This window comes from Triticum aestivum, chromosome 6A, assembly GCF_018294505.1.
Source record: "Triticum aestivum cultivar Chinese Spring chromosome 6A, IWGSC CS RefSeq v2.1, whole genome shotgun sequence".
Lineage (NCBI taxonomy): Eukaryota > Viridiplantae > Streptophyta > Magnoliopsida > Poales > Poaceae > Triticum > Triticum aestivum.
Genome location: NC_057809.1, coordinates 612,167,025 through 612,178,227, shown reverse-complemented (window position 1 = coordinate 612,178,227; position 11,203 = coordinate 612,167,025).

Genomic DNA, 11,203 nt, shown 5'->3' with positions numbered 1-11,203 from the left:
CACGGCCCAGGCAGCAGTTCAGGTGGAGGCGGTTTCCATGGCCTGGGCACCGGTTCAGGTGGGGGCGGTTTTCACGGCCAGGGCCATCCGGGTAACCAGGGAGGTTATAATCCACAACCCGGCCAAGGTAATCAGCAGCAACAGTCTGGATATCAGAGCAACCCAAAACAGTTGAATAGTGGGCAATACCATGTGTTCACAACTAGTTTATGTAAGAGGGACCAGAGGCTTCACAAGAGGGCTGTCAATGCCGTTGAGCCGGCGATTCCACGTTACTTACGGTGGTCAGAACAGCCTATTGTGTGGAGCAGAGAGGATCATCCTCCCTGGGTTGATAATCCGGGTCACTTGGCCTTGGTAGTAGCGCCTCAGGTTGGTGGATATAAATTCACTAAGGTGCTCATGGATGGAGGCAACAGCATCAACATCCTCTACTATGAGACGTTTCGTCGGATGGGGTTGACTGATAAGAGTCTTAAGCAGTCCAACACTGTTTTTCACGGTGTGGTACCTGGTAAGTCGGCATATCCAGTTGGTAAGATTAAACTGGAAGTAGCCTTTGGAGATGAGTATGATTCCAGAGCGGAAAAATTAACCTTTGAGGTGGTTAAGATCAAAAGCCCATACCATGCTCTATTTGGACGGCCGGCTTACGCCAAGTTCATGGCTCGGCCGTGTTATGTGTATTTGCAGCTCAAAATGTCGGGTTATAAGGGCACCATTATAGTACATGGAAGCCGGAAAATAGCCCTGGAGTATGAAGAGGGAGATGCTGCATATGCTGAGTCTATTTGCGCAACAGAGGAGTTAAAGTTTTATAAGGATCATGTTGACCCGGCAGACATGACGTCTTTAAAGAAACCAACAACGGAGCATGAACCGGTGTTGAAATTCAAATCAGCTGATGATACCAAGATGGTTGACTTTGTGCCTGGCGACTCATCCAAGCAGTTCATCATCAGTGCCAACTTGGATCCAAAATAGGAAAGCGCGCTCATCGAGTTCATCCGTGAGAACCGGGACATCTTTGCATGGAAACCTTCTGACATGCCGGGTGTCCCGAGAGAACTCGCTGAGCACACTCTCAATATTGATCCAAAGTTTAAACTGGTCAGACAATTTCTCCGATGGTTCAATGAGGAAAGGCACAAGGCCATTGGAGAAAAGGTGGCCTGGCTCTTGGCGGCCGAGTTCATTGTAGAACTCTTTCACCCGGAGTGGTTAGCCAACCCGGTGCTTGTACTCAAAAAGAACGGCACCTGGCATATGTGTGTGGATTACACCGATTTAAACAAAGCTTGTCCGGCTGACCCTTTTGCTCTCCCTCGTATTGATCAGATCATCGATGCTACGGTGGGTTGCGCACGTTTGAGTTTTCTGGATGCTTATTCAGGTTATCATCAGATCAAGATGGCAGTCAAGGATCAGGAGAAGACAGCTTTCATCACCCCGTTCGGAGCCTTTTGCTATGTGTCTATGCCTTTTGGGCTTAAGAGTGCCCAGGCGACTTATCAATGGTGTGTACAGAATTGCCTTCACAATCAAATTGGGTGCAATGTTCATGCTTGTGTGGACGATATAGTAGTAAAGTTCAGGAAGGAGGAAACCTTGTTCACAGATTTGAAGGAGACTTTTGATAACCTCCGGGTCTACAAAATGATGCTCAACCCGGCAAAGTGTGTTTTTGGAGTCCTAGCTGGCAAGCTTTTGGGTTTTTTGGTGTCCAACCGAGGTATTGAAGCTAACCCGGAGAAGATTAAGGCAATCACATCCTTGGCTAAAGCAACATGCATCAATGACGTTCAACGGCTGGCGGGTCGTGTTGCTGCTTTAAGCCGGTTCATAAGCCGGTTAGGGGAGAAGGCGATGCCTTTGTATCAGATGATGAAGAAAACGGATGATTTCGTTTGGAGCGATGCTGCGAACTCCGCTTTTGAGGATCTGAAGAGACAGCTTGCTGAGCCGCCAGTTCTTGCTGCTTCAATTGAGAAAGAGTCGCTATTGTTATACGTAGCCGCTAATTCACGGGCTATTAGTGTGGCAAATGTGGTGGAGCGTAAGGAGGTTGGTAAGGAACATCCGGTTCAACGGCCGATTTACTACGCCGGTGAGGTGTTGATTGAATCTAAACAAAGATATCCACATTGGCAGAAGCTTGTGTATGGGGTGTTCATGGCGAGCCGGAAGCTAAAACATTACTTTCAGGGTCACCCAATCACTGTGGTTAGCTCTGCTCCTTTAGGATACATCATTCAAAACAAAGAAGCCACTGGACGAGTCACCAAGTGGGCCACTGAGCTTGGATCTCCTGGGTTGAAGTATGTACCACGAACTGCGATCAAGTCTCAAGCACTGGTCGACTTTATTAATGACTGGACAGAGATGCAGATGCCGGAGGAGAAACCAGACAACACATATTGGACTATTCACTTTGATGGGTCCAGACAGTTCGAAGGCTCGGGGGTTGGAGTCGTTTTAACCTCCCCTCGAGGTGAAAAATTTTGTTATGTGTTGCGGCTGATGTTTCCTTGCACTAACAACGCAGCAGAGTATGAAGCGTTGCTCCATGGTCTTTGAATGGCTAAAGAGATGAGCTTGAGCCGGGTCAGGTGTCTTGGCGAGTCAGATTTGGTACCTCAACAGGTGTCAGGCAAGTGGGATTCAAAAGATCCTCTCATGGCGGCTTATCGCCGTGAAGTTGATGTTGTTGCGGGACACTTTAAAGGTTATCAAGTGGAACACATTGACCGCAGGAAGAATGAAGCGGCTGATGCTTTAAGCCGGTTGGGATCTTAGCGTAAGCCGGTGCCACCTAACACCTTTTTGGATATTTTGCATAACCCGTCTGTTCAGTTACCTACAGAAGAAGATCTAGCCATTCCTGACCCGGAGGTGCAGTTGGTGGCGGCTCTTCACGTCATCCCAGATTGGACAGTGCTGTCCTTGGCTTACATGACCCGGGGCAAGCTGCCAGCGAATGAGACCCTGGCCCGACAGATAACCCGGCGGTCTAAGTCAATGACGATTTCTGACGAAGAACTATACCATCGCAGCTTCTCTGGAGCATTTCAGCGGTGCGTTTCCCCTGAAGAAGGCCAAGAAATACTTCGTGAGATCCATGAAGGCGATTATGGTCATCACGACGGGTCAAAATCTCTGGTGGCCAAGGCTTTTCGTCACTGTTTTACTGGTTGACGGCTCACGCTGATGCAGAGGATCTGGTCAGTAGATGTGATGGATGTCAAAAATTCGCACGACGAGCACATGTGCCGGCTCAAGAGCTACGGATGATTCCAATCACTTGACCATTCGCGGTCTGGGGGCTTGACATGGTTGGACCTTTTAAAAGGTGTAAGGATAAAAAGACACATCTTTTAGTGGCAGTTGACAAATTCACAAAGTGGGTTGAGGCAGAGCCGGTGAGTAAGTGTGATGCGGCCACGGCGGTTCAGTTCATGAAAAAGGTGATCTTCCGTTTTGGTTTTCCACACAGCATTATCACTGACAATGGCACTAACCTATCCCAAGGGGCTATGGAGGAGTTTTGTCAATGTGAGCATATTCGGCTTGATGTTTCTTCTGTAGCTCATCCTTAATCCAATGGTCAAGCTGAGAGAGCAAATCAGGAAATCTTAAAAGGTCTCAAGCCCCGGCTTCTGGTTCCCTTGCAGTGAACGCCGGGTTGTTGGGTAGAGGAATTACCCTCGGTGCTGTGGAGTATCAACACCACACCTAACAGGTCTACAGGTTACACACCTTTCTTCATGGTGTATGGAGCGGAAGCAGTGTTGCCTAGTGACATCCGTCATGACTCGCCCCGTGTGGCGGCTTATGTTGAAGCTAATAATGAACAAGCCAGATAGGATGCACTTGACTTGTTAGATGAGGAAAGAGACTTAGCAGCGGCTCGATCAACAATTTATCAACAGGACCTGCGCCATTATCACAGCCGCCGGGTTAAGTCCAGGACTTTTCAAGAAGGCGACCTGGTACTCCGGCTCATCCAGGATCTATCAGATGCACACAAGTTGTCCCCACCTTGGGAAGGACCATTTGTGGTCAGCAAGAACTTAAACAACGGGTCATATTACCTCATTGACGTTCGAGAGCACAAAGACTCACGTAAGTCGGAAGAGGAGACCCGCCGGCCGTGGAACATTGCTCAACTTCGGCCATACTACACCTGAGCCATCGGCTCTCATCATGTACATACTTTAACGTTGTATATACTATGATAAGTAATAAAGCAGGACCATCGGTCTCTTTTCTTTTCAAAGATTGTGTATCTTTGTTATTTTTTGCTATTTTCAAATGACTGTTAAGGAGCTGATCATATTTGAATCAAGTCTAACCTTTTTTGGTCCGGCTTATGATCGTATTCAAATCTAGCTGTAACTATCATGGTCACTTGGGGGCTTCCTGTTCAAACATAGGTCGTATTCGAACCAAAGAGAACATAGTTGTCACAACCCTCTTGATCGGCTCAAAGCCAAACTCACCAGGGGCTTCTTGATCGTATTCGAATCACAGCTTAACTCCTTTGGGTCCGACTTGGATCGTATTCGAATCAGGGTCGTTAAAAACCTTTCAAGGTCATTTGGGGGCTTCCTGTTCAAACATAGGTCGTATTCGAACCAAAGAGAACACAGCTGTCGGTACCCTCTTGATCGGCGCAACGCCAAAGCCACTGGGGGCTATATGATCGTATTCGAATCTTAGCTTAACCCCTTTGGTCCAGTTTATTGATCGTATTCGAATCAGAAAACCCCCAACCTTTAGTTACAAGGCTAATTTTATTTACCACCGGTTGTTTGCCTTATTGGTTTTTTGTTGTTTCAATTTCACAAGTAATCAGCATGGTCTTTTCACCGGCTGAACTATTTGACAACAAGCCGCCAGGGCATGATAGTCATTAAGTATTCAGAAGCATTGACTTCTCAAAAAATACTGGATTATCAACTTCATCACAAGGGTCATTTAAACCAGTGGTTCAGAGATCAAAGGTACAGGTATGGCTATTGTTTAAAGAACAGTTTCCTTCTGTATTAATCAAAGGTTACTTCAGCCTTTGTTTTCTTTTTACGACTGGTTCTGTTTTTTTACTATGATAAAAATATTGGCTATAAACCGGGTGTTCTGACCCGTTCGGTACCAAGCCACCAAGCCAGTTTTTTTTCCTTTTATCTACAGAAACAGAGCTGAAGCATTGCAGGGACAACCATAAATATGATGCATGTATTGACATCAGTAAATCACACACAGTGTTTTATGCGCGAGGGCATAGGCAACATATGCAGTGTTTTCATAGCTAATCTATTACAAGGCTTTTAACAGGCCATGAAGATGATCTTCACTCATCCCTCGTCGGGTCACCGCCTTCTATTGATTGGAAGATGGGTTTTGACCAGTCAAAACCGTTCACATCGATAAATTCTGCTTCTTCGTCAATCAAGCCAGTTGGGTCAACATCCGGAGCAAATGTATGCTGACGAACCGGCAGGATAAGGTCGGTCACCTTGTAGGAGGGAGTCGCCATCTTCTTATTCTCCACATCAAAACCCGGCTGATACTTGTCGATATTGGTTTCATCTCCAAGAATGGTCGCCTGAGGTCGAACTCCCCGCATGCAAGCCATGAAGTCATCTTGTTCAAATGGAGATCCTTCTTCTTTCACGGTCGGATACCCTTTGGCTACGTCCGTCGGGTCTAGATCTGGCACCCAAGCCTTGGAGCGGCTCAGGGCAGTCAAAGCTCCGGCTCTGGCACAGGAGCGCTTGACTTCTTGGAACCTGGCGGGCAAGATTGACAGCTTCTTTAAAACATCGCTGAGCCGGTTGGGTCCTTGATTGGCAGGAGAGATAGCGGCGAGTGCTCGTTGTGCGCCAATGTACAACTGCTCTACTAAGGTATAGACCGCCTTCAGCTTAATCACTTTGTCTTGACTAAGCTTCTTGCTTCGAGGGCCTGAACATGTTTTGAACACGAAGGGTCAGTTAGCGGTTTGTAGTCCAGGTCAAAAAGAAGGTAAAAAGGTCAGTACATATGGCTTACCAAAGATGGCGGACACCATTTGAGACATCCGGTCCTTTAAACCGGTCAGCTCCGTCGTAACCTCTTCCAGGGCTGCTTCAACCTTCTTGGCGCGTTGTGTCAGAAGCGTTTTTTCTTCAGCCCAAGTTTTCTTCTTGGCAGCAAAGCTGGTTTTTAATTTTTCCGTCTCAGAGAGACTTACTTGCAATTTGGAGTCAGCAGACTTGATTTCTGCCTCCTGATCTGCCAACCGGGTCTTCGCATCAGTTAATTGCGAGCTCAGTTCAGATAAGGCATTCTGCAAAACATACCCAGATGAGTCAAGATTTCAATTAAAGTTCAAAAGTCGAGATTCAAGTCTTAAGTACTTTGCACTACAAAACCACTTGACACTTGGGGGCTAATGTATGCCAAAACAATTTCTTATGACTCTAAAACACATTTCAAGTCCCAAGTACTTTACAAAGTAATAGCACTTGGCACTTGGGGGCTAATGTATGCTATTCAGCAAGTTTCCGAAGGTTAAGCCGGATTACAATGTTTTTGGATACGGTACAAGACAATTATGAAAATTCAAAGTACCGGCTCATTTATGGTCAAATGAACCGGCCCTTGGGGACTACGGATGAAGCTTTGTTCTATTTTATTGAACTCCAGAAAAATCTAAAAGGTAAAAGTCTTAGCCTATATCATAAATTCTACAGATCATTCCAGTTCTCGCATAATCTGAAGACTTGGGGGCTGGCAGAATATAAATAAGCCAAAAGAACATAACTCGTATTTCAGCTGCAACTGCTTGACCATTTCGATCTCTGCGTCGCGGCTGGAGTGTACATGGCTGAGATAACCGGATAATATGTTGTTGGCATTCAGATGGTCATAATGTGAAATATCAAAACGCACTTTCTGTTTCTCCAACGGCTCTTGTTTCGCCGTGTGATGAGCCAACACGGTGGGATTCCCCGGCTCAACAAAGCGGCTCCCGATGATCAGAACGTCTTGCGCAGACGGTGATGGCGGGTCGGCCGAGCTGGATGGTCCAGTTGCAGAAGGATTCACGGTGGTATCGTCAACTGACGGCTCAGGAGGATTCACTTCATCGTTGACAGGTGGGTCTTCTGGAGCTTCAGTTAATGGAGGAGAAGGTGGCCTTGCCGGTTCAGGTGCAAGCACTGGCGGTTCTTCCACAGGCTCAATTACCTTGGCCTTCTTAGACTTAGCTTGGCCACTAAGAGAAATGTTATAGGACTGTCAGTATAAAGAGACAGTTTGAAAAACACGGAAGAAAGAGGGTTTTTCCTTACCCAGGGGCAGTCTTGAAAGCCGGAAATTGGGTCTAAGACGAGTCGCCAGAAGAGCGAGACACCTCCTGCAAAGATAAAACAAAGTAAGTAATGCAAGGGAGGAGATCCATTAACAGAAAGTCAAAGACAAAGAAATAAACCTCATTCTGGCGTTTTTGAGGAGTCTGTTGAAGAATAGCAGGCGGTTCATCATCATTCCGGGTCTGACAGCGGCTTTCATGTTGCTGCTTTTTCAAAAGAAAATGAGGGTCCAGATAAGCCAAAGGGTGGGAAAACCTTACTTTCCGGGTTACGACTTGAAGTTTCTGTCATGGAAAATGGGCTGAGTCGGAGGAAATAGTTACCCCTTCTTCCATGGCCTGACTGCCCCCTGTGTCATCCTGGCAAGGATCAGTGTTAATAATATTATTAAAAAGTTGGTTAAGGGAGTCAAGGGCTACCTCCGACTCAGAAGTATCATCAAGCTTCATCAGATCCTCAGCGGTACTTTTCTTCTTCTTGGATCGCCGGGTCATTTTCTTGGTATTGATAGCAGCGGCTCTAGCCTTCTTGGCGGCTTCGTTGTCGTACTTCACTTTCCAAAAATCAGATCTGGCCTGCAGATGAATAAACAAAGACGAAAGATCAGGCAGGTACTTAACATGACTGGGAAAATACAAAGGAGGTCAGAGAATTTTTACCTCTGGCGCCGGGTTAAGTTTGCAGAAGGGGTTTAACCCGACTTTACTGCAGTCTTCATATTTTCCGTTTATCAAAAGGGTTGACATTGCAACAATATCCTCTTCGGGTAATTGGACGGAGCTGTGACGAAGAGAATCATTTGGGCCTCCGCCATATTCACACATTAGTTTTGATCGGTGGCTTAGAGGGATAACCCGCCATGAGACCCAGCAGCGGGTCAAGTCAACTCCAGTTAAGCCGTTCCCTAATAAGGCATTAATCATTTTGATTGATGGGATCAGCTTCTTGCGTTCGGCACTAGTAAGTTTGTTAGGGAGCACGAATTTGGAGTCAAGACGCTCGGCGTGATAACCCGGCAGTGGCTTCTCGTCTGCTGGTGAAGTGTCTTGACAATAGAACCAAGTCTGGTTCTACTCTTTTGGATGACTCGGCAAGACTATAAGGGGGAAGACAGCACCCTGTCGACGCTGAATGGAGATGCCTCCAAGCTCCAAGCTAAGGCCATTGGTGCACTTTCTGCCGGTTCAGATAAAAATACTCTCTAAAGAGTTCCACGGCCGGCTCTTCCTGAAGGTACACCTCACAAAGCACTTGGAAGTTGCAGATATTGGATATGGAATTGGGCCCGTTATCTTGAGGGTGGAGTTTGAAAAAATGGAGGACATCTCTGAAGAACTTTGAGCCGGGCAGTGAAAAGCCACGGTTCATGTGGTCAGTAAAGACAATGACTTCACCATCTCTTGGATTGGGCCGTTCTTCGTCCGGGTCAGGTGCACGGTAAGACATGACATTTGTTCCTGGCAAAAATCCTATGGAAAAGAACTCCTTCAAACATTCCTCATTTACGGTTGAGAGAACCCAGTTGCAGACAGTCGGTGCTTTGGACGGCATGGTGTTCAAAAACGTACTGAAAGGAAGGTAACATGCCGGTTCAATCCAATAAATATGGTGAAAGTAAAAGATGATACAGGGGAGTAATGGCGGCTTAATTAAGGGCTAATGTCATATAAGGAAAAGTAAGCCGGCATAGTAAGCCGCCATGACTACAGACATTTGAGAAATACCAGCGGCATAATTGGTTAAGTATGGAGACAAACAGGTTTCTTAAATTCTGGATATTAATATGGATCAAATGGCCGCTCAAAATGAAAAACTTCCTAGACCTAAAAATATAGCTCAGATGAGTTCATCAGTTCTAAATGCGGCCCTTGCACCAGAAAAAGGGGTCTACTAATGTCAAAAGTAGGCACCAAACAACTACCGCCTAAGTATACATCTCTTTTGGATCAAGAGGAGGAGGCAGTGGAAGGACTACGAAGAAACCGCGAAGAACTATGAAGAACATGCGGAAAACCTAGAAGCTTTGAATGCGGATCTGGGGAACAAGAGAACGAGGACTTACAGCTACGGATCCTCCAAAGAAGATCGCCGTCGTTCTCTGAACCAGGTCTGGTTGATGCAGCGGCCAAGGTCGACGACGAGGTGCTCTGCGACTGCGGCGGGGCTCGAGCTGCAGTGGGGCTGCGAGAGGAAGAAGATGAAGAAGAGAGAGAGGAATGAGAAAAGTCCGGGGCGTGCCTATTTATAAGGAAATAAGCGAACAGACGGGTGCAAAAATCGAGGAAGAGCCGAATGATGGTTATCTAACTAGATGGATGCCTTGATTCTCGAAAGGCATTAAAGATGAAGATCCGTTGGGAGATGACGTCATAAAAGTTTTTTGTGTTTTCCAGAGATGACGTCATGGCGGGTTACAAAAACCTTTGCGAGGATAAGAAGATGGATTTTGTCTAAGTATTGAAGATTGACAAAGAATAAAGTTCGAAGTCAACCTGGGGCCTAATGTTGGGGATATAACTATCAGTTATGACCTGCACAGGAGGGGCCGGGTCAGCCCCAATGGTGGGTCATGAAGGAAGCCCAGTAAACACTCAAGGCGATAGTTTATTAAACCTTATAGAAGGCGTAAAGGCCCGAAGGCGGCTTAAGGCCCAATATTGTAAACCGCCGTATATAAGGGAAGACTTGTAAGGAAAGGCATGTAAAAGAAGTCACCGAGCCGGACACGTTTTATGAGCCGGCCGAAACTCTGTAGACCACCAGGCGTCAACCCGTGTATATAAGGGGACGACCCGGTGGCGGCTTAGGGCAAGAAACAAGAGATCGATAACCGACCGGCGAACTAGCCTCTCGGTGGTCGAACCCCAGCAATACCAACACAACTAGACGTAGGCTTTTACCTTCATCGTAAGGGGCCGAACTAGTATAAAACCTCTCGTGTCCTTTGTCCCGATTAACCACTTTAAGCTTCCTAGTTGCGATGGTCCTACGACTAAGTCCTTCCACTAGGACATCTGCCGTGACAATTCCACGACAGGCTCGATGTTTAATTAGTGATCAATTAGCACCGTCTGTTAGCGCCTGACGTTGGGAGGTCAAGCACTTATGCATTTTCGAGTTTAATAGCATTTTTTTTCTCAATAAGCGTCTACTTAAGCGTCTCCCATTGAAGATGCCTTAAGGATTTTTATATTAGAAAACCAGATTTATCATTCATGTTGTAATAATGTTTTGCTTACCAATTCTAGAGTCAGCTCCTTCGTTTCTGTAAAGAAAAAGATATCTCAATCAACAGTTAACAAAGAAGCGATCTGAGATTAGAGGTTAGAGCTATATCTCGAATCGGATGATGCGGGCCTCGTGCTTGGCTTTTCTTGTCTCCTCGATCTCACTCACCATCGCACGTGACCGACCACGTGCTGCCGATCCATAACTCGAGATCAATGTCTGCCTCTTCCTCCACTCTTCTCAGGTCAACCATCTCACCCACTCACCATTGCGCGCGTGCAGCATTAAGATTAATTAACCATCTGCTCTTCGTACAATTCTGATGCTAATAGACTCCACAAGATATTTTTATGTGCATCATATCTTTCTTCTTGGATCTGAACATTCGTTTACTACTCTATGCTTCAAAAAATACAATCTCCTTGTTTCAAAAAAAAAATACAATTTCTGGACCACATCTTCAGCAACCATTTTTTTTATGGAAACGATAAATTCCAGATGTTTGGGATTTGCCGATGGCAAATCGAACGTTTTTGACGGCAATTTCAGTGACGCTGGATGGCAAGTTTAGTTGACACGCACGACAATTTCCTAGCAAAAAGTACACCGAACACGGATTT